At 40.5% G+C, this 25,047-nt stretch overlaps 1 protein-coding gene and 1 long non-coding RNA gene across 10 annotated transcripts in view; one reads left to right on the top strand and one right to left on the bottom strand.

The window, feature by feature from the left end:
- LOC134348361 (alpha-(1,6)-fucosyltransferase) overlaps positions 1 to 25,047 on the top strand; it is an 877,712-nt gene that overhangs the window by 322,975 nt on the left and 529,690 nt on the right. The gene's annotated exons all lie outside the window — the stretch shown is intronic.
- LOC134358127 (uncharacterized) overlaps positions 7,634 to 25,047 on the bottom strand; it is a 30,231-nt gene continuing 12,817 nt past the window's right edge. For both annotated transcript variants that reach the window (XR_010020822.1, XR_010020814.1), the window contains exon 3: positions 7,634 to 8,108. This is a non-coding gene — a long non-coding RNA (uncharacterized LOC134358127). The remainder of the gene's footprint in view (positions 8,109 to 25,047) is intronic.

Raw genomic sequence — 25,047 nt, 5'->3', positions numbered from 1 at the left:
GATACTCACCCTTCTGGCTACAATTTTGTCGTATCATCTGCCTGCCCTTCCTGGCAGTCGGACTGCACGCTATCTTTGCTTTTTTATCATCTGTCCTATTCTGAGTCCTTTCACTCCGGTTTCCACTCCCCTGCTTTTGGGGATCCTCAATTCAGGGGCATTTGAAGAAAATAAATTCTGTGAATAAAATATTAAAGGGATATGATTTTATTAGTGAAACTCCACAAATCAGTTATCCTGGAATATTAATACTCATACAAGAAGCTGCTCAGGAAGGGGAGTAATTTTTGGGAATAATTCAAGGCAATTGAATGAACAGAGGCTCTGACGTATCACAGCAATGTGATCATTTGCAAAATCTTCAAATGGATCTCATTTTTGGAAATAATAAACAGGTTGAAACTGATCTTTTCATGGTATTTTTCACAGAAGATTCATTCATGATCAGAAGGGGCATTTTGTAAGCTGGACATTCAATACTGACAAATCATAGCATTCATCCTTTGCTAATCTCTAACTTTAGATAAGCAAAATCTTCATAGAAGAAGGTAGGCAACTGTAGGAACACAGGAATTTCTTCTATTAACATCGCCATTGTTAAAAAATGTGTAGCTGTTAATTGAATATGTTGGATTTTGGATTTCTTAGCTTAAATGACCTGACAACTGGAAGTTCACTGCATAAAACGTAATAATGCAGGGACACCAAATGACACATTGTGAGTCACCATTCATTGTAATAGAATATCAGCATGAATTCTCCAAAAATTTGAAGCACTTTTGTTTTGCAAATGTTCCATCTAAGAATAGGTGTACTTATTTAAAGTTTGCAAGCTGAAGTCATCCCCATGGTTTGGTTGTTGTTTCTGAGTTGTGCAAGCTGAAAATCCATGTGTCAACACAGGGTTACTGCTAGGCCTCTGGGTTTGCTGCTCACTGCTAGGGCTGTAGGTGTTGGAGTGGCACAGTTGAGGCAGACTATTCTGTTAGAACATAGAACATAGAAATTTACAGCACGCTTCAGGCCCTTTGTCCCACAATGTTGTGCTCACCATGTAACCTACTCTAGAAACTGCCTAAATTTTTCCCTAGCGCATGGCCCTCTATTTTTCTAAGCTCAATGTACCTATAGAGGCTCTTAAAAGACTCTATTTTATCCGCTTCCACCACTGCCGTGCAGTAGATTCCACGCACCCACCGCTTTCTGTGTGATTATTAGGGGAGTTTGTTTTCCCTGGAGCAGAGACACAGAGTGACAAGCTAATAGAGGTATACAGAAAAGTTTATCAGGAAAAAAAGTTTACTAGGATCCCAGTCCAGATTGTTCTTTCACCTTGGCTGGAGGTGGATTGTTTTGACCTGGCTGTTGCTTCCTTTAGCCGTTGCTCACTGTAAAGGATTAAATCTGTGCCTAATTAAGATAAAATATCTAAGCAAGTGCTGGCATATCGAGAAAGAGCTTACATGTCATAGCTCTGGAGTATGAACTATTTAACAAGGATTAGAACTGAAGCTATCAGGAAAGATTTGAAGGTATATTGATCAACATAGGGTAAGCATTTCTGGACGGCATATATTAGGATATTGCTTAAAAAGCTTTAAAAACCTGTTGTGAACTGCATTATTCTAACCTGCAATCATCATTCAGTCAAATTTCTGAAACTCATCAGCTAATATATTCTAAATGCATCTTTTCCAATGGCCCTACAGTAGTTTCTGAAGGTGACCTGAGGGCGTGCACTGTTGGAAGGATGCGATTGAACTAGAGAAACTGCCGGGGAGGTTTGCTTGGATTTGGCCTGGACTGGAGTATTTCCATTATTAGGATAGATTATTTTCCCTGGAGCAGGGAGAAAGTGGAAGCTAATCGAGGTATACAGAATTATAAGGGAAATGTATTGGATGGTAGTAAAATTTTTTATTCATTCCTGAAGTGTATAAGACAAGAGAACATAGGTTTATGGTGAGATATAGGCGGTTTAGTGATAATCTAAGGGGGAATTTTAGATAAATTCTGGAAAGTACTGCCCGAGGAGGTGGTGGAGGCAGATACTCCAACAACACATTACATGCATCTAGGCAAGCCTTTGAAGAGTCAAGACATATAAGATCATGATGAATGGGATTAATGCAGATGGGTGCAGCAGTTGGCATGGATGTAATGGGCCAAAGGGCCTGTTTTAGTTTTGCTGTACAAGTTTGACTCTTGGATGCTGAGAGGAGTTAGGGAGAGGCAATGAGTGCGTGTGGTGACTGTAAACTGGTGCTTTATTAATAATAATAACAGATCAAATTTGAACTCTTAAAGGGAGCAAAACATTTCAGTTTTTGGAATAATATGGTGCTCACATATAAAAAAGAATTGTAGTGACCATTGGTAACAGCAATCCCACTCTGGAAACCCTGCCAGAGAAAACAGGAATTGGTACAAATGCGATGACCTAGCCTGAAACTGAGGCGGTGAAAAGTGATAAGGAAGTGCAGCTCATGATCACATTTTGCTGTGTTTTGGCTAGGCAGGACTTGAATATTGTGTCCATTTCTGTTCATTTAGACGCCAGAAACAAACATGTCAAGAGCAGCACAAAACTGATTCCAGACCAAAATGTATGAATTTGAAGAACCTGGCATTGGGAACAAGAAAGTAATAGAACATATTTTTTCATTTCAGTAATTGAGAAAATGAAGCTTTTGTAAAGTGTGTAGAAAAATGTTTAACCCTACCACTTCAATGACCACAAAATGTTTCGACCAACAAAGTTTTGAATATGGATTTTCCAGAGAGCAGCCTACCACTTATAACCAGATTCCTTTAAAGTTCAGTATATACACAGGACTGGCAGAGAACACAGCCAAGACTGAAAGACATAGAAACTTTGATGTCGTCAAGCAAGTTGAGGCACCGATCATATTAATGAAAAAGGATCTAGTGCTTTCCAAACACATGATGAATAAACTCTTATCAGGCTTCCAGCCATGCACAGGTATTGATTATAGCCAACGTTTCAACGACAAACTCTGCCACCTTCTTCAGGGATGATGCCTGGACATGTCTAGTCGATGGTATTTACACCCCCATGTCCGTTCCTCCTGATTGGTCCTCATCTAATTAGGTTTCTGTTCTCCCACCTTTTTACAATCAAATTCCATTTCTTACTTGGAGCAAGACCTTCATCTTTGTTAAAATTCTTTTCCTCTAGTTTGATTTCAATGGCTTCCTTTACCAGGTGGTCCCAAAAGCCATCGGCATGGCACAGTAGTTTTGTCCCATCGAAGTCAATCCTACGGCCATTGTGAATGCAGTATTCTGCTACTGCAGATTTCTCCAGATACACCTCCTGTGCTCCTTGAAAACACTCAGCAGGTCAGGCAGCATTTATATAACAAAACATAATATTTTTGTGCAGATTATGACAGAAGGGTCTTTGACCTGAAATGTCAGTTTTTTTTTTCATTCACAAGTGCTGTTGGCTGTTTCTGCCACTTTCTGTTCATGTATTAACTCATGCAAAAAATAAGCTTGTGTTGAAATATTAACGTGGGTCCATTGTAGTACATATGCAGAGAACCATATAGTTTAAAGTGGATTAGTACATCTTTGAAAATGCGCTTAGACTGGAGGCAATTCAATGAAAGATGGTAGCATCGTTTTGCAGTGGGATTAGTTAAAAAATTAGCTTAAATTCACATCAATTCTATTGATTTTGTTTGGTTGTGATGATGAAGGCTGCAAACAGTGCAATTTGCAGGAGTGCTGAATCGCTGATAGCAGCTTAAGGATATCTATTTTAATGTGTGTTTGGTATAAATCTCAAAGTTGTTGCCCATTTTCTTGAAGCAGTCATGAGTAGAAGAGAATTGTTCTGACATTGTTAATGGATCTTCAAAGCAATAATTCAGAAAAGCAGTTTAAAAGGACCAGAAAGCTAAGCTAGAGAACGATTAATCCTAGAAAACGAAGATTAAAGATCTCAAAGATTAGCTTTTATTTGTCACATGTACATTGAAAGGTGCAGTGAAATACCTAATCTCCATCCAAAACCAACACAGCCCAAGTAAGTGCTGGGGCAGCTTGGAAGTGTTGCCACACTTCTGATACCAAAGCAGCATGCCCATTTCTTCCTAGCCCTAAGCCGCATGTCTTTTTTGGAATGTGGGAGGAAAGTGGAGCACCCAAAGGAAACCCACAAAGTCATGGGGATAGCGTGCAAACTCCTTTCAGAGGGTGGTAGGAATTGAGCCCTGATCTTACAGCTAGCGCTGTAAAGAGCTTTGCCAAAGGCTACTCTACCATACTGCCCTAATAAATATGGAATGCTTTGGTGATGAAAGAAAGTTCTATTATGTGTAAATCAGTTTCATTTTAGAGTGCTTGTGTTTGATCAGGGAAATGACCCACTAATATTGCTAGTTTTAACATTTGATTGAGGTCAGGGTCATAAAATGCCAAAAAGAGATCAAAATCCAAGGCTTTATATTATATTACCAGAAAACTGGCTGAATTTCAAAAATGGTTCATTTGTTGCTGTGTACTTTGGGACATTAAACTGTGAAAGATGCTTTATAATGCAAATCTATTTTTTTTGCTGTTTTGATTTTCTGTGAGTGGTGAAGTGACATCTAGTGCTGTAGAGGTTCACTTCATTACTTAGTGGGTGGAGCCTTCCCACCTGCTGGCTATGAACAATAATGTTGTGTTTTAATTACTGTTTGATGTCTCCATGTGTTTCTATTCAGATTTCACTCTGTAAATTGAAGGCCAAAATGGATAATTAAATCTAACCTAATAAATATTCCCCGGAGGATTATAACTAAATAGTACAAAAGTGCCTAAATTCTACGATCAAATCAGTAAATCAGTGTTGATTTGAAATTGATAAGGTATAATTAACATTATATTCTCATATGTATTGTGGATAGTATTGGAGTTTTTCATTGTTTCTCATTGTTATCTCTAATATTGTTGCTGACTGGAAAGAACTTTGTACCTCTTGTCATTAACTCCCTTATATATAATGAACATTTAATGATCTGATTCAGAGGTGCAATTTTAGGAGTGTCACTCTTGCTCACGGATTTCTCTGATATCATCTCTAGGGTTGATTGCCACCAACAACTGCAACCTCTCCCTTGAGCTCCTGCACCAATTGCAGCTGATCCCTTGCCTTTGTGCCTGCCAGAATGTTATTGGATTCCATTTTTCCTGCCCTATATTGAGTCCTACTTCTTGAGCCTTGGCCTTTGGTGTATGTTCCAATCTGTGCTTCGCTTTCAAACCCACACTGAACATAACAGGCATGCAATTGGAGCTCAAAAGTTTCTGGCCCTATTTTCTGCAGACTTACTTCACTGTTGGAGGTATCATCACAGTTACAGAAAGCTGTAAGCCTCCGGCAGGTTAAGTAAAGTTCAGCAAGACGTCCCACTCTTTTCTGAGGTAACCAATCATCGCTTGCGTCTAACTGTATTGGAGTGAGGAAATTTAAAACAAGTTGTCTGGAAAATGGGTAAACTCTGTGCATGTAATGGATGCTGGAACTGTTTCCATCATACAGTTACCCTTGTAAACAACAGATTTATTGACAGTTGCTGCAGTTTGCTTAGCTGAACAAGAGCTCAGCCAGACTAGAGATCTATCAGGGTAGAATTTCCGCCAGCTGATAATGGTCTGAAGCATTAGAGTTCTTATGAACTTTCCCAACCACCACAGTTAAAGCTGGTCATTCAGTGTATCTGGCTGTCATGAAACTTAATCTTCAACAAAACTCTCGAGTTCAACACAATGCGATGTGTACATGAGCATTGACTGATATTAAGTGTTATACCTTGTAATGACTCAAGTAGGAGAGACTCATTGTTAAGAGGTTAAAAGGGCCTTTTAATGATGGTTTATAATTTTATATTTTAAAGTCCATGTGGAGAATTGGGGATTCGAAGTACTATTTCAGCTGTTTGGTGTTTGTTCGATAGGATTTGTGCTCCTTTCATCTAGTCTGGGGGTTCCCAACCTCTTTTTATGCTATGGACTTCTACCATTGACCAAGGGGTCCTTGGGTCTCAGGTTGGTAACCCCTGGTCTGGCCATATCTGCAAATGTGCTACTGCAGTTGTTTCTCACTGGTGAGAGTGAAAAGAGAGTTCTCTCACACAGTTAGTTGAAGAAATATGGAGAATTGAACTCTGAGTCATTGCCATTCAATATCTTTTGCTATATGCTTTTGGTTGCTTTTTAGTAAGGCTAGCTAAGTTCTTGTGAAGTGTTCACTTCCTTCTCCTTGTTTTATTCTCACTGATAATCTTCAACTCAGACCCTACGTAGATTAGATTAGATTATGAGGACACTCAGTCCTCGTTTATTGTCATTTAGAAATGCATGCAAACAGAAGGTATTGTTGCAATTATTGAGAGAAAAGTTTCAAAAAGATGAAATATTTTTCTTCAGCACATGCTTCATGTTAAATTGAAAGATGATTAGTGCATTTTTTGAGATTTCTATAAAGTGTTATCCTTGCAGATGCATAAAAAAGTGCTACCACTTTGGTAATCTGCTGTGGCTGACTGTTCTGGTCTGGTTGTAGTTATGGTATTCTGCGGAGAATGGCTGTGAAATATCACTGAATTCCACAATTGCTATGGAAGCATCCTGACAGAAAAAAAATATGGTTATATTTAAGAGGTTGTGTGGCTGACTGCATTACTTCCTTCCTGGTGAACCACAACCCTGGTCTGTGCACCTGAAGTAAGCAATTTAAGGTCTGTTGTAGTTACTTCACTGTGAAAATTGTGTTATTCTTTGTGGGAACCATACTTTGCAAACAGCACTTTAAACAGTTACAAATTAGTCCTTGAGGTGTAGTTCAAATGGACATTTTTCGTTGTTGAGTTTTAACAGAATGTTCACATCCAGTGCTGTGTTTACCCAGAGCGAGTATGTGTGAATGGGTCACAGGGTAGCTGTGGGGTTGGTGTTCCTCCATCCTTCACGTTTTCTGACATGGGATGCTGAAATCTGCAGTGACATTTTGCTAGCCCATCTGACAATAAGTAGCTATGCACGACTTGCTGGTATACAGATTCTGGTACAAAGTACTGTATTCAATAACCTGAAAGTTGCCTTTTTAGATGCTTAAAGAGAGTATAAACTTCTTAAAATATTTGAGGTAGAGAATAAATGCACAGTTTCATAAAGCAGAGAGAGATTTCCAAGGTCAGAGGTTGTAAATTACAAAACTAATAAAGATCACAGTAATGGCACATTAGCAGATAATTGGCATTTTTAAAAGACATGCCAAATTGTTTCATCTTATTTTCTTCAAGCTTGGTTAGTAGTTTGCAGGAGTACTGTTTCAAAACTGCTATAAGCTGGTGATGTAAGCTCTGTAATTCCATGAAATCTATGCTGTTGAAGTGTTGATAATGGTAAGGCAAATTGCACTTCTTGAGGGTTTTTAAGTTTTAAGTTGGTTGATCTTATCTTAATAAGGTCATAGTGAGATGAGCCAGTTGACCTCTCCACACCAGTGTTCCACGGAAAGGAAACTTAACATCTGCTCTGTCAGGCTCATGGCTCCTGATGCAGGAGGACTTCATTTATTTTTTCACTTCTTACCCTCCAAAGTAATGTCAAGTGAGTGTTGACTGTAAAGTGTTCAGAAACTGAGGGGAAAAAATGACATGTCACATAACAATTTTTGTTAACATTTTCTTTTCCAATAATGACATAAAACTTCAAGTTCAAATTTATTGTCATAGACGTGTGGACCCAGGGTATAAATACCATGAAAACTGGCTTTCCTCAGCAGCAGTAAAGTGCACTACAAACCTGGTGAGTTATGGAAGACAATGTCACAAGTATATGTATGCAAAGGTACAATGCAAAACTTGCTTGCAGTTCCATCACATGCACACACAGTATCATAGAAGCTGCATTTATGATAAAAGCATAAATATATATTACACACAATTCATACAATAAAGACACAATCTGAACAAACACAAAGTCCATATTCAGAGTTATGTGGAAAGAGCAGGCAATGCAACCAAAGAGGACTGCTGTACTTGGAGATGACGTAGACTCAATGGGCAGGAAGGTCTCCTTTGCTGCAACATCTGGAACAACAGAAGTATTGTTACCTTGAGTTGCACCATTCTACTCTGAAAGATTCATCAAATGCAATAACTTTATATTTTTAAATTGGGTTCTTTCAGGTCTCTTGCTTTGTGGCTGCCTGTAAGCAAACACATCTCAAGGTTGTATAACTTGTAAGTTCTTTGATAATAAATGTCATTTGAAACTTTGTACTTAAGACTGAAAAATTGAAATGATCAATAAAATAGTTAAAGCAACTTATTAAAGATGTATGAACTTCATCTCATTGAAAATAAACTAACTTTTCCTCAAAAATTAACTGAAAATGATTTTTATTTATGTGGCTGTTTTGGAAACCTTTGAACTTTGGATTTAATTTTAACTTACTGTTCAACTTTATTTCTTGTCCAACTTGCTTCACCATCGCAGAATAAATTATTATACCAATTACCATCAAGTACAAATTAAAAAGCCACTGGTGAATACAATCTCTGAGTAACTGATGTTTGCAGTGCCACAGGGTAAAAAATATCCAAGTATATCTGGTCTCTCAAATTCTGTACTTAACAATTAAAGAGACTTTGAAACAATTGTCATTAGTTTGTCTGATAAGGTTTTATCTTTGTAGTGGGCTAAAGCTTTTGACAAGTTATGAGGAATTTTAAGTTCACTTATCTATCAGCAGCCAATTCCAAAGATGTGTTGAAAGCAATCATTAGCTAACCCACTTCACCAATCTGTAAGGAAGTGTAAGGCTCCACTGAGAAAAGAAATGGGTCTCTTTCTGATGATTCAGGGATCTCAGAGAAGCATGCATGGAAATTTAATTTGTCCCATACCTCGGAATTAGAACTCTTTGTGATGAATATTTTAGTTAAATTTCAAAGGACAGAGTGTATCTTGCAGCAGTCCAAAGCTTGTATTAAAAATGTTACCTTAAATTATTGTCTTCAGAAATGACACTTAGAAACCAATCAGGCAAATTATATAGAAAGTGATTTTGAAGCATATTGTTGCCAGAGTATATGAATAGAAACACTGTTGAAAATAGTTCATCATTTGCATTTTTAGCACTGATTCTTCTCGTCTATGCCTACATATACAGTGGCATGCAAAAGTTTGGGCACCACTGGTCAAAATTTCTGTTACTGTGAATAAAAGCGAGTAAAAGATGACCTGATTTCCAAAAGGCATAAAGTTAAAGAGGACACACTTCTTTAATATTTTAAGCAAGATTACTTTTTTTATTTCCATCTTTTATAGTTTCAAAATAACAAAATAGAAAAGGGCCCGAAGCAAAAGTTTGGGCACCCTGCGTGGTCAGTACTTAGTAACACCCCCTTTGGCAAGTATCACAGCTTGTAAACGCTTTCTGTAGCCAGCTCGGAGTCTTTCAATTCTTGTTTGGGGGATTTTCTCCCATTCTTCCTTGCCCGACGCCAGCCCCCTAGGCCTGAGTCGACGTAGTAGTAGTAGTAGTTCCTTGCAAAAGGCTTCTCGTTCTGTGAGATTCTTGAGCCGTCTTGCATGCACTGCTCTTTTGGGGTCTATCCACAGATTTTCGATGATGTTTAGATCGGGGGACTGTGAGGGCCATGGCAAAACCTTCAGCTTGTGCCTCTTGAGGTAGTCTATTGTGGATTTTGAGGTGTGTTTAGGATCATTATCCTGTTGTAGAAGCCATCCTCTTTTCATCTTCAGCTTTTTTACAGACGGTGTGATGTTTGCTTCCAGAATTTGCTGGTATTTAATTGAATTCATTCTTCCCTCTACCAGTGAAATGTTTCCCATGCCACTGGCTGCAACACAAGCCCAAAGCATGATCGATCCATCCCTTTACTTAACAGTTGGAGACGGGTTCTTTTCATGTATTTCTGCACCCTTTTTTCTCCAAACGTACCTTTTCTCATTGTGGCCAAAAAATTCTATTTTAACTTCATCAGCCCACAGGACTTGTTTCCAAAATGTATCAGGCTTGTTTAGATGTTCCTTTGCAAACTTCTGACGCTGAATTTTGTGGTGAGGACGCAGGAAAGGTTTTCTTCTGATGACTCTTCCATGAAGGTCATATTTGTGCAGGTGTTGCTGCACAGTAGAACAGTGCACCACCACTCCAGAGTCTGCTAAATCTTCCTGAAGGTCTTTTGCAGTCAAACGGGAGTTTTGATTTGCCTTTCTAGCAATTCTATGAGCAGTTCTCTCGGAAGGTTTTCTTGGTCTTCCAGACCTCAACTTGACCTCCACCGTTCCTGTTAACTGCCATTTCTTAATTACGTTACAAGCTGAGGAAACGGCTACCCGAAAACGCTTTGCTATCTTCTTATGGCCTTCTCCTGCTTTGTGGGCATCATTTATTTTAATTTTCAGAGTGCCAGGCAGCTGCTTAGAGGAGCCCATGGTTGCTGATTATTGGGACAAGGTTTGAGGAGTCAGGGTATTTATAAAGCTTTGAAATTTGCATCACCTGGCCTTTCCTAATGATGACTGTGAACAAGCCATAGCCCTAACAAGCTAATTAAGGTCAGGGACCTTGGTAAAAGTTATCTGAGAGCTCAAATCTCTTGGGGTGCCCAAACTTTTGCATGGTGCTCCTTTCCTTTTCTAAAATTGTACAAAACAAAAATAATACACTAATCTTGCTTAAAATGTTGAAAAGAATGTTTCATCTTTAACTTTATGACTTTTGGAGATCCGTTCATCTTCTATTCATATAACTATTCACAGTAACAGAAATTTTGACCAGTGGTGCTCAAACTTTTGCATGCCACTGTATAATTTCTTCCTGAATTCTCAGATGACTTTAGAATGCTGCAAGTAATATTGTGTGAAGTCAAATTTCCAAAGTAACAATTTACTGTGTCTTGAGCATGAAAGATGTTCATGTGCTGTTCAATTATTATGAAAAGTTAGACACACAAGAGAATTGCTGGCAGGTAAAATAATTTTGGTTTATTAGAGCAATTAAATGAAGAAATAAGTGTTCAGAATCAGATTTATTGTCACTGACATATGTTGTAAAATTTGTGGCAACAGTACAGTGCAAGAGATCAAAAATGAAGACAAGTTACAAAAAGAATAAAATAAAAAGTGCAAAAGATGAAAAGTGTGGTAGTGTTCATGGACTGTACAGAGGTCTGATAGCAAAGGGGGAGATGCTGCTTCTAACCACTGAGTGTGGATACTCAGGCTCCCATAGCTCCTCTCTGGTTGGACAAATGAGAAAAGAGCATGGTGAAGGCCATTACTGAAGGGATATTGTCATATTGAGACACCTTCTCCTGAAGATATTCTCAATGGTGCGGAGGGCTATGACTTTTCAGTTGGCTGAATCGACAACCCTCTGCAACATCTTTTGATTCTGGGCATTGCAGTCTCCGTACCAGATGGTGATGTAAACATTTGAAATACTTTGCATGGTACATCCATAGAAATTTGCCAGAGTCTTTGGTGACTCTTCAAACTTCTTACAAAAAAAGAGGCACTGGCTTCTTTGTGATTGCATCAATATATTGGGCCTAAGATAGATCCTCTGAGATGGAGATGCCTCGGAACTTGAAGTTGCTCACCCTTTCCACCGCTGACCCCTGAATAAGGACTGACTGACTGTCTCCCAACTTCCTCTTCTTGAAGTCCACAATTAGGTCTGTGTACCCATTACCGTTGAGTGCAAGGCCAGTCAACCTGCCAATCTGTCTCGCTTCTTGACACCTTCTTGTTGCCATCTGAGATTCTGGCAACAACCATGGTGTCATTAACAAATTTAATAATGGTGTTTGAGCTGTCCCTAGCTACACAGCCATGAGTGTAGAGGGTGTAGAGCAGTGGCTAAGCCCACATCCTTGAGGTCTTGGGAGCAAATGAGAAATAAATATAATCTTGCAGGTGCTGGAAATCTGAAACAAAAGTAGAAAATGCTCAGGTACTTGGCCTGACTGGTGGTGTCTGTGGAGGATCCTTTTTACTGACTAGAAGTCGCAGACCAGAAATGTTGACCACTTCTGTTTGCACAGGTGTTGCCTGACTTGCTGAGAGATTAAACAAACTGAGATATTGCTGACTTGGTCAGAGTCAATCCGGTGCTGTATAAATGAATAACTCAGGCCTGCAACTGTATTTTTGCCTTGAAGACATCTTCAAAGAAGTAATGATCCATCAGAACAATTCTAATGAAGGATCTCTTACCTGAAGTATAGAGTTTTTCTCTTCCCAGAGCTGCTGTCTGATTGATGTTTTTCCAGCATTTTCTGTTCTTGCTTTCAGATTTCAGCATCTGCCGGCTTTTGCTTCCTATCTCTTCAGCACAGGCTTGGTTTATCCTCTAAGAAGAATGTATAGTTTCATTGCTTCTTTCAGCAAAGGAGATGATCAGTCTTTAAATGTTGGTTGTAGTTATTGATACTTGGTTTAAAAAAAGCTCAAATTCCTATGCACCTGGAATATCAGCACCCCATCTCTTCAAGATGAACAATACCAGGAGAGTGAACTCTGTTTCGAAGTAAATTTATTGTCAAAGTAAAAATGTCACCATACAATCCTGAGGGTCATCATCTTGCAGGCATACACAGTAAATCCAAGAAACACAATAGAATAAATGAAGAATCGCACCCAACAGGATAGACAAACAACCAATATGCAAAAGCCAACACATGTGCAAATACAAAAGGAAATAATAACAATAATAATAATAATAAATAATAATAATAAATAACCAATAAATCTCAAGAGCATGAGATGAAGAGGCCTTAAATTGGGTCTGTAGGTTGTGGAAACAGTTCAGTGATAGGGCGAGTGAAGGGTAATAACTGTTCCTGAACCTGGTAGTGTGAGTCCTAAGGCTCCTGTACCACCTTCTGTTCCTGGTGGCAGCAGCAAGAAGAGAGCATGCCGTGGGTGGTGGTGTCCCCTGATGATGGATGCTGCTTTCCTACCTCGGTGGTCTGTGTAGATGTGCTCCAAGGTGGGGAGGGTTTTATTTCTGATGAACTAGGCTGTATCTACTAGTTTTTGGAGGATATTCTGATCAAGGACATTGATGTTTCTATACCAAGCAGTCATGCAACAAAGCAATATACTCTCCAATGCACAAAGCTTCAGATGTCATGCCAAATGTTCGCAAACTCCTAAGGAAGTAGAAGCACTACTGTGCTTTCTTCGTAATTGCACTTGCGTGCTGGGCCCAAGACAGGTCCTCTGAAAGGATAGCACCAAGGAATCTGAAGTTATTGAACCTCTCCACCTCTGATCCTCTGATGAGGACTTGCTGATGGACCTCTGATTTGCTCCATCCGTAGTCTATAATCAGCTCTTTGCTTTTGCTGACATTGAGTGAGATGCTATTGTTGTTGCACCATTCAGCCAGGTTTTCAATCTCCCTCCTATATGCTGATTCATCGCCACCTTTGATTTGGCCAATGATAGTGATGTTGTCAGGAGACTTGTATCTGGCATTGGAGCTGTGCTTTGCTTCACAGTCATATGTGTAAAGCAAGTAGAACAGAGGGCTCTGTGTGCAGCCCTGTGATACACCTGTGCTGATAGAGATCGTGGAGGAGATGTTGCCAATCTGAACTGACTGGGCTCTGCAAGTGAGGAAATCAAGGATCCAATTGAGCAAGGGGGTACTGAGGCCAAAGTAGTTCTGGAAGCGTATTGATTAGTTTTGAGGAGAAGATAGTATTGAATGCTGAGCAGTAGTCCATAAAGAACATCTTGATGTATGCACCTTTGCTATTCAGATGTTCTAGGGTAGAGTGTGGCTGTGGACCTGTTGTGCTGGAAGCAAATTAGAGCAGATTCCAAGTTTGCTGGAAGGAAAAAAAAACATTTGCCAAGATTGTTTGCTGACTCTAAAGTAATATATTTAATTTGACACGAATTCCGCAGATTCTTAAAGTTTCCAGTATGTTTCATCAATCAGACTCACGTTATCCTTGAAAAGTGGGAGAGGTTTCAGACATTTGTCATGTTGTTTCCTGCTGTTAAAATTATTAATTGTTGTTATTAATACAATGTAGCTCAGCAGGGATTAAAGTAACAAAATATAATATGTTGCTTGTCTTGTATACTGTATTTAATTAAGTTGCACAACATTTTCCACATTCTTGTTTCCGGAGCTGCAGATTTGATACATGAGAGAAAAATAACAAACTATGCTGCTTTTTAGTGTACACAGTGAGTAACTTTGCTTGCATATCGATTTAATGAAACAAATCCATAGTAAGGAAGCGCAGACAGAATACTGGAGGAACTCAGCAGGCCAGGTAGAATCAATGGAAAAGCATAAACAGTCAATGTTTCAGGCCAAGACCTTCTTTTATTTCCAGTATCTGCTCATTTTCTTGTGTTTGGCACAGTAAGGAAATATTGATTTCTTGCTTAGAACGTTTGTATTCCTAGCTTAAATTAGTGCAGCTTTGGAAAGAACCCTGGTGCCACTCGAACACAGGTGACAAACAGTTTAATGCTTTCCATCTTCACAGATCAAATGGAAAATACCCAGTAATCCCATTTACTACCATCTAGAAGTTTTATCGATGAAAGACAAGAAAATGACTCACTTTAACTCTGCAAGACAGTACTAAGTATTCCACACTGTGGCATTGCAAATTTTTTGTTGCAAGTTTGGTCCATTGTCATTTTTGGTGTCTCTGGAATCCAGATCAGCTTCTGTTCATGGTTATCTCAGTTTGGTATAAAAGGCTACAGCTTGCAGGTACAAGTTAGTTCGACACTTTCTTAAGAATATTATTGATCAATTTTTAAACTGATTGTCTTAATAAAATTGATTTGAAAAAAATGAAAATGATGTTTAATTGGCCCTGGTACTCAGGAGAAATGGGTACTGAGGTAGAGAGCTTTAAAGAATGAATTCCAGAGCTTGATATAGGTAGTTGAAGTTGCTAATGATGAGCTGTTAGTAATTAAGGATGCACTCAAGGTCTGAACTTTGTGGAATATGGAATTCTCAGAGTATTGCAGGTCCAAATAAATTTCAAAGTAAATTTTATTATCAAAATATATGTATGTCGCCATATACAACCATTTTCATCTGAGTATACACAATAAATCTGCAGAAGAATAATCATAATAGAATCAGTGAAAGACAGCCTAACTAGGGTGTTGAACCAGGGTCAGAAGGCATTAAATAAACAGTGCAAATACTAAACGAAGAACAAATAATAAATAAATAAGCAATAAATATTGGGAACATGAGATGAAGAGTCCTTGAAAGTGAGTCCATTGGTTGTGAGAACATTTCAATGATGGGGCAAGTGAAGTTGAGTGAAATTGTCCTGGTTCAAGAGCCTGATAGTCGAGGGATAATAACGGTTCCTGAACCTGATGCTGTGAGTCCTGAGGCTCTTGTACCTTCTTCCTGATGGCAGCAGCAAGAAATGTGCATGTCCTGGGTGGTGGGGGGTCCCTGATGATGGATGCTGCTTTTCTGTGACAGCATTTCATGTGGATGGACTCAATGATTGGGAGGGCTTTACCTGTGATGGACAGGGCCGTATCTACTACTTATTGTAAGATTTTCTGTTCAAGGGCATTGGTGTTTCCATACGCTCTCCACTTCACATCTACAGAAGTTTGTTGAAGTTTTAGATGTCATGCCAAATCTCCGCAAACTCCGAAGGAAGTGGAGGTACTGCTCTGCTTTCTTCGCAATTGCACTTGCGTGCTGGGCCCAGGACAGGTCTTCCAAAATTATAACAGTTGCTGAGTCTCTCACCTCTAATTTCTCATGAGGTCTGCTTCATGGACCTCTGGTTTCTTCCTCCTGTAGTCAATAAACAGTTTGTTGGTTTTGCTGACATTGAGTGAGTGAGGGTTGTTGTGGCACCACTCAGGCAGATTTTCAATCTCCCTCCTGTATGTTGATTCATCACCACCTTTGATTCGGCCTATGACAGTGCTGTCATCAGCTGTGGGTAGCCATATATTCATAAGTGTCAAGCAAGTAGGTTAGGGGACTAAGAAGTGAATGTGACAGAGGTATTAATGCCTGTGAGTACGAGTGTGTTTGGTCAATCTGACACCGAGCTGTGGTTTCCATCAAGGCCATGGCCCAGACGTAGTTGTTTTTTTTTCGGTTCATAGGGATGGCTTTGGAGACAGATGGGAGTTGGGGCTCAGGTTATGGTTTAGGGATGGGAATATAGGGTTAAGGCATATTCAAGGTCTCCGCTCCGCATTCAATGGTCAGTGAAGATGTGGATGAAGGACATCTGTGGACGGATGTTGGGCTTGCAAGCACAGTGGACAAAGACCAGTGAGGATCCTCTTTCCAAGTCAGTGAGCTGCCTTGGGATCTGCAGGATCGGAGGTCTGTGCATGCAGGAGGTGCAAGGGCTGCTGATCCACTAGATATGCAAGTTGACGAACCTGGAGTTCAGGGTCCGTCATCAGTGAGTCTGGAGGCCTAGAGTTTGGGTTATTGTCATTGGTGAGTTGTGGGGTTGATACTAAAGACTGAAGGTCAACTGGAGTTCTGGAGGTCAAAGCCCTGGCTGTGCGTGTTCACTGGGAAGGTTGGAGGTGGATGTCTGCGAGTCCAATGGAGGGTGGAGGACAGCCTGTCCTGCGTTGGAGAATTGTCTGTATGTGTGAGAATGGGTGGATGGGTAATTGGGAGGGAGGGAAGGGGCTTGTTTTGTCATTGTTGTTCTGCTGAACAGTATGGGCCGGAATGTACAGTCTGACTTGGTATCTTATAAAGATACAGCATTATCTCCTTGCTTTGATGTTCTATTCCCCTTGAAATAAGTGCCAACATTGCATTTGCCTTCTTTATCACAGACTCGACCTGTAAATTAATCTTCTGAGAATCTTGCACGAGGACTCTTAAGCCCTTCTATACCTTTGATGTTTGAACCTTCTCCCCATTTAGATAATAGTCCTCACTATTGTTTTTTTAACCAAAATGCATTATCATACATTTCCCAACACTGTATTCCATCTGCCACTTTTTCCCCCCATTCTTCCATTTTGTCTAAATCCTGCTGCAATTGCATTACTTTCTCAGCACTACCTCCCCTCCCCCTTTCTTTATATCATCCGCTAACTTTGCCACAAAGCCATCAATTCCATTATCTAAATCATTGACAAACAATGTGAAAAGTAGCAGTCCCAATACAGCCCCCTGAGGAACATCACTAGTTACCAGCAGCCAACCTGAAAAGGCCCATTTTATTTCCACTCGCTGCCTCCTGCCTGTCAGCCATTCCACTATCCATGCTAGTATCTCTCCTGTAACACCATAGGATTTTATCCCATTAAGCAGCCTCATGTGTGGCACCTTATCAAATGCCTTCTGAAAATCCAAGTGAATTACATCCGCCGCCTCTTCTTTGTCCACCCTGCTTGTTACTTCCTTGAAGAGCTCTACCAGATTTTGTCAGACAGGATTTCCCTTGACAGAAACCATGCTGACTTTGACTTATTTTATCATTAATATCCAAGTACCTCGAAACCTCATCCTTAATAATGGACTCCAATACTTTCCCAAGCACTGAGGTTAGGCTAACTGGCCTATCATTTTCTTCTGTTTGCCTTCCTCCCTTCTTAAAAGAGTGGAGTGACATTTGCAATCTTCCAGTCCTCTTGGACCATACCAGAATCAAGTGATTCTTGAAAGATCATGAACAATGCATGCTTTATTTCTTCAGCAACATCTCTCAGGACTCGGGTATGTAGTCCATCTGATTGAGGTGACTTATCCACCTTGAGATCTTTGAGTTTGCTTAGCACTTTTTCCTTTTTAATAACCATGGCACTTACTCCTGCTCCCTGACACTCATAAACCACTGGCACACTGCTAGTGACTTCCACAGTGAAGACAGATGCAAAGTACCCCGTAAGTTTATCTGCCATTTCTTTGTCCCCCATAACTACCTTATCAGGATCATTTTCCAGTGGTCCAATATCAACTCTCACCTCCCTTTTACTTTTTATATAACTGAAGAAAAAGTATTTCAGGATGTATACAGATTTGTATACATTTCTCTGGCATTAAATGTACCTATTGAAAATCTATTGAAAAAAAAATTGGTATCCTGCTTTATATTATTGGCTAGTCTGCCCTCATATTTCATCTTTTCCCTTCTTATTGCTTTTTTAGTTGTCTTTTGTTGTATTTTAAAAGCTTTCCAATCATCCAACTTCCCATTCACTTTTGCTACCTTATATGCCCTTTTGTTGGCTTTTATGCAGTCCTTAACTTCCCTTGTCAGCCATGGTTGCCTTCCCCTGCCATTTGAGAACTTCTTCCTCTGTGGGACATGTCTATCCTGCACCTTGTGAACTATTCTCAGATAGTTAAGCCATCTCTGCTTTGTCGTCATCCCTGCTAGTATCCTCCTCCAATCCACCTGGATGAGCTCCTCTCTCATGCCTCTGTAATTCCCTTTATTCCATTGTGATACAAATACATGTGATTTATGCTTCTCCCTCTCAAATTGCAGTATGAATTCAATCATATTATGATCATTGCCTCCTGAGGGTTTTTTTACGTTAAGCTCCCTAATACGATCTAGGGTATTACACAACACCCAATCTAAGATAGCCTTTCCCCAAGTGGGCTCAAACACAAGCTGCTCTCAAGAGCCATCTCATAGATATTCAACAAATTCCCTCTCTTGTAATCCAACACCAACCTGATTTTCCCGTGCCCCTTGCATATTGAAGTCCCCCATTACAATTGTGTCGCTACCCTTATTACATGCCTTCTCCAGCTCCCTTTGCAATCTGAACCCCACAGCTTGGCTACTCTTTGGAGGCCTTTATATGATTCCCATAATTTTTTTTTCACCTTTGCAATTTCTTAACTCCATCCACAAAGATTCAACATTCTGTGACCCTATGTCACCTCTTTCTAAAGATGTAATTTCATCTCTTACTAACAGAGCCGCACCACCGCCTATGCCTTCCTGCCTGGCCTTTCGATAAAAAGTATGTCATTGATGTTAAGCTCCCAACTAAGGCCTTCTTTCAGCTACAACTCAGTGATGCCCATAATGTCATACTGACCAATCTCTAATTGCCCAACAAGTTTGTCCATCTTATTCTGAACGCTGTGTGCATTTAAATACAGCATATTCAGTCCTGCATTCTTCGCCCTTATGAATTTTAGCTCTGTGGTACAACTTAGCTCTTTGCTTGGTCTGCATTTGTACCTGCCGATCATTGGCTTGTCCTTCCTTACATTCATGTTACACCCATCATCTACTTGTAAACCTGCTGGCTTATCCTCAGCTCTGTCATCCTGGTTCCCATTCCCTTGCCATATTAGTTTAAGCCACTCCCAACAGCTCTAGTAATCTGCCTGCAAGAATATTGGCCCACCTTGGAGTTAAGTGCAACCTGCCCCTTTTATATAGGTCCCACCTGCCCCAGAAGAGGTACAAGTTATCGAGAAATCTGAATCCCTGCCCCCTGCTCCAATTCTTCAGCCACGCATTTATCTGTCACCTCATTCTATTCCTATACTCACTGCTGCATGGCACTGGCAGCAATCCCGAGATTACTACCTTTGAGGTCCTGCTTCTCAGCTTCCTTCTCAACTTCCTATATTATTTTTTCAGGAACTCCTCCCTTTTTCTTCCTATGTTGTTGGTACCAATATATACCACGACTTCTGGGTGCTCACCCAGTCTTTTCAGGATGTTGTGGATGCCTCCAGAAACATCTCGGACCCTGGCCCCGGGAGACAAACTACCATCTGTGTTTCCTTTTTGCGTTCACAGAATCCCCTATCTATCCCCCGACTGTAGAGTCCATCTATGACTGCTGTCATCATCTTCAGTTCCCTACCCTTCTAAGCCACAGGGCCAGCCTCAGTACCAGAAGCATAGCCACTGTTGCTTTCCCCCAGGTAGGTTGTCTCCCGCAACAGTACTCAAAATGGAGTACTTATTGTTGAGGGGAACGGTCAAGGGGTGCTATCCACTATCTGACGTTCTCCTTTCCCTCTCCTGACAGTCACCCATTTATCTGTCTCCAGTAGCCTTGGGGTGACTACCTCCGTGCACCTCTTGTCTATTTCTGCCTCACTTTCCCTAACAAACCGAAGGTCATCGAGCTGAAGCTCCAGTTCCCTAACTCAGTCTCTAAGGAGCTGCATCTCGATACACCTGCACAGATGTGGCCATTAGGGAGGCTGGGAGTCTCCTGGAAATCCCACATCGGACAGCCAGAACAGAACACTGGTTCTGAAGATATGCCCCATAGTATCTCCAGAGTTGAATATGAAATGAGGAATGAAATTACCTAGACTCTGCCTGTTATTGCCGAAGCCCCGTTGAGCAAAAGCCTTCCTACTCAGACTCAGACGACTCCAATAATGACCACTCCCATGATGACGCTTTGCTAGGCAGTACTTCTCTTTTATAGAGATTGGGTTTCTTTGTCACACCTGTGCACGAACGCTTCTGTTGTGTCTGCGCAGTACTCCAATCAATGACTGCGGTCGAAAAACTTGCTGCTTTTTCAAGCTCTTTGTTGGATCTATGCAGGAATGCTCCTGTTGCATCTGCGCGGTACTCTAATCAGCAATTGTTGTGCTGATTGTTAACGCAAATGATGCATTTCACTGCAGGTTTCGATGTACAGGTGATTAAAAAAAAACTGTATCTGAATCTGAGTCTCATTTTCCAATTACTGTAGTATCACATGGATACAGGATCCCATCTGTCAAGTATACCATTCGTGATCTTGCATATTTACCAATAAGTAATGTTTTTGTGCCCTAATATAAGGGCCGATGTTACCTTTTATTTACAATAGCATAGAATTTGGATTGCTTGGGTGTTTGAAGGGTGAGTTATAGAATCAGACGAGTAAAGGTGTAGAAGAATCAAGTTGAATAAAAAGTTGCACGTGGAGACTTGCAAGATGAGTAAAAGTGAAATTGCTGCTGGTGAGTTTGAGGTGTGCCATACAGTTTTGGTATCCAGCTTACCTCAGTGCAATGTGAAACTTTCTGTGCGTGAAGTCATTGGAGACTGATGGTATGATAAGTAGACTTGGAGGTGATTCAATGTGGCAGAAGCGGGGCGAGGCGAGTCAAGGTGGTGAGACCGGGCCCGGGCCCAGGTCCAGGCTCGAGAGCAAGGTAACAGCTGAGGTTGGATCGATTTAAGTGCCTGGCTGGATTAGAAAGGTTTTGTACAGGCCGAATTGAGGCAGCCGGGCCCAGATCTGAGAGCATATTGAGGCAAGATGCCGAGAGCAAGGAACGACCCAGGTTTTGGATGATTTAAGCACCAGGCCTGATTGAAAAGGTTAGAGTGTCAGAGCAGGAGGTGAGGGATGGGCCAGTTCAACTCACTGCCCCTCGAGGTTTACTCATCTCTGCTCTGATCTGAGGCTGTGACCTGCAACTAAGGAATCCAGATCAGCTGCAGTGATGACTGCCTTCGTGGCTGTGAGCTTACTTCCATGAACTTCAGTTCTGAATGTTATTTGTTTACTTTTATTGTTAGCGCAATTTGTTTTTTTTCTATACATTGGGTGTTCGACAGTTTTTAAAAATAGGTTCTATTGGATTTCTTTATTTTGTGGCTGTCTATAAGGAGATAAATCTCAAGGTTGTATATAGTATACATACTTTGATAATAAATATACTTCGAACTTTGACTTTAAGACTTTTAACTTGGTTGTTAACTAGAGCTTAAAGGGGGATTTAGTGAAATTTGGGAAACTCTTGACTGGCTTGGACATGTTGGATATAGGGAAGGATGTTACCTCATCTTGGGGTGTCTAGGAAAATGGGGTAAGAGTCTTAGGTCACAGGGCAAGAAATCTTAGGGGGGGGGATTTCTTCTTGCAGAGGATGGTTTACATATGGAATTCACTACAACAGAGTGGCGCTGAGACGAAGGAAGAAATATTTAAGGAGGAAATAGCTAGATTACTAGATACAATCAGCATCAAGGGATATGGGGTGAATGTGACTCTGGTTTTGAGATCAGACATAATTTACAGAATGACAATACAGTGTCAAGGGCCTAATGGCCTGCTACTGCTATTTTCTCAGTTTCCACGTGAATCTATGTGAAACATTAAGTACTGTAACAGTGAAAGAATGAGAAAGTGTCTTCCAGGCTATTTTATGACTTGACTACAAGGCCTAGGATATCTCATCTTTTCCTGTTAAATATTATGTTGGTCTCTTACAATGTAATGAGATAAAATTTAAAAAAAGATTAAAATATATTTCATAGATAATTGCATCTTCCTTAAGTACTCTTAACACCACCTGTTATATAATTTAGTTATCTTAGGATAACCTAGTTTGTCAAAGTTCTGTCTGGTTGGCTAAACTGTATTCAGTATAGAAGAGTAACACTTGAATCAGTTCTCTTTTTATTGTATTTCTCAACCAGCAATTTTAAATTATCAATTTCAAAACTGGTAGACGGACAAACGTTTACCTTCAATATAGACTTTAAGCTGAGTAATGGATGGCAAACTTTTTGACAACTATTTTAGATTTTTGTCTCCTGTTGGTGGAAGATTTGCTATCTAATGAAGCACTGGATTGATGTTTTACCATTGCAATTTCAAATCTCTTTCAAATCCCAATGAGATTTATAAATCGAAGATGGATAAGCACTTACGTTCCTGTAACTAATGCTGCATGAAACCTTTCTTAGCATCACTGTCAGTTGTGTCACTGATCACTATTAAAATGTGAGGAATAGCTCAGGAAGTAAACAAATTGACACAGAATGAATTGAAACCTTGTGATAATTAACACATTAGCAATTGCGTTTGCATTGTAATGCTCTTAGAAGGGCCTGCATGAAATTTTTATGGAAGAAAGAAGAAATTTGTAGCCAGGATATTAAAAACTGTGCAATCAAAGCTGGGTAATTGGTTAAGAATAAAGTCTCATTGCAAGGTACAGCAGACCTGAGACACTCAATGGCTGTGTCCAGAATGTACGCTTGTGTGAGGTTTATGCTGAGGTTTATGCTGATGTTCATGCTCTTTCTCCTCCCCACCTACCACTTCATGGAGCCCAGTTACTGCAATTAGATCTGACCTCAGTGGTTGGGAAGATGTTGGAGTCGATTATGAAGGATGAGGTTTTGGAGTACTTGGTGACACAGGACAAGATAGGACAAAATCAGCATGATTTCCTCAGGGGAAAAAATTGCCTGACAAACCTGTTGGAATTCTTTGAGATTACAAGTAGGATATACAAAGGGGATCCGGTAATGTTGCATATTTGGATTTTCAGAAGGCCTTAACAAGGTGCCATACATGAGGTTGCTTACCAAGTTAAGAGCCCATGGTATTACAGGAAAATTACTAACATAGTTAGAGAATTGGCTGATTGGTCGAAATAAAAGGATCCTTTTCTGGTTGGCTGTCAGTAACCAGTGGTGCTCTGCATGGGTCAGTGTTAGAACCACTTCTTTTTATGCTGTATATTGATAATATAGATGATGGAATAGATCAGGGGTCCCCAACCTTTTTTGCCCTGCGAACCAGTTTAATATTGACAATATTCTTGCGGACCGGCCGAGCGGTGGGGCGTGGGGGGGGGGTGGTAGGGTAGCGAACGGACAAGAGTAGCAGTCAAATGCGTTGTTTACCCAAAAGACTACAATGACCATGAAGCCTTGCGCGGGCACCAATGCACATACGCGTCGTGACCTGCCGACTTCCCTCACCACCCTCCCCACCCCCACCCCCAGCAAATCCTTTTTGACGATTCTATTCGTGGGGGTGGGTGTTAATCACTACCAGAATATAGGTGATAAATGGGTAATACACTCAATTTTGTTTCTAAAAGGGTTTATCTAACGAATTTAATATTAAACTCAGAGCGCATATTTTCCTCGCATGAATATAATGATAAGTCAATTATCAGGGGAGCTTGAAGTAAGTGTTGAACGAACTTCCAGTAGAAGTGGCAGAAGCAGGTTCGATATGATCATTTAAAGAAAAATTGGATAGCTATATGGACAGGAAAGGAATGGAGGGTTATGGGCTGAGTGCAGGTCGGCGGGACTCGGTGAGATTAGCGTTCGGCACGGACTAGAAGGGCCGAGATGGCCTGTTTCCGTGCTGTAATTGCTATAGGGTTATACAGGTCACTTATAAATCAATAGCATCATAACATTTTAAGTAAAATTTGGATATTAAATGCACAGCACATATTTTTCCCGTATGACATATAAAATCATTGCAACACACCAATATCGCTGCATCAGTGGGAGCCCTGGGCTTGTTTCCCTGCAACAACACCGTCCTATTGAGGGGTGATGGGAGACAGCGATACTCGAAGGGGGTTCCTGATGTCCTGTCTACTCCGCAGTTTAGTTTTCGTTGCATTCATTGCAGAAAACTCCGCTTCCCAGAAAAATATTGGAAATGGAAGCAACGTTTTCAGTGCTTTCGTGGCTATCTCAGGATATTTAGCCTTGACTTTGATCCAAAATGCCGACAGAGATGTTATGTCAAACATACTTTTCAGCCCACCGTCATTTGCAAGCACGAGGAGTTGATCACCTTCCCGCCCTGACACGGATGACGCGTGGGTCATGACCTCGCATGCGTAATGGCTGATCAGTGGCTGTGACAGGGAATGAGGAAAGGTGCAGCTGACTCATATGGCCAAATCATATTGCTTCCTCGTGGCCTGGTAGCGCACGCTTTGCGGCCCGGTGGTTGAGGACCGCTGGAATAGATGGCTTTGTTGCCAGGTTTGCTGATGATACGGAGATTGGTGGAGAGGCAGGTAGTGCTAAGGAAACAGGCTGCAGAAGGATTCTGTTCGTGGGGGTGAGTGTTAATCACTACCAGAATATAGGTGATAAGTGGGTAATACACTCAATTTTGTGTCTAAAAGGGTTTATCTAACAAATTTAATATTAAACACAGAGCGCATATTTTCCTCGCATGAATATAATGATAAGTCAATTATCAGGGGAGCTTGAAGTAAGTGTT

Source organism: Mobula hypostoma, chromosome 1 (assembly GCF_963921235.1).
Source record: "Mobula hypostoma chromosome 1, sMobHyp1.1, whole genome shotgun sequence".
In the NCBI taxonomy this organism is placed as follows: domain Eukaryota; kingdom Metazoa; phylum Chordata; class Chondrichthyes; order Myliobatiformes; family Myliobatidae; genus Mobula; species Mobula hypostoma.
This window is presented reverse-complemented; position numbering and strand designations above follow the sequence as displayed.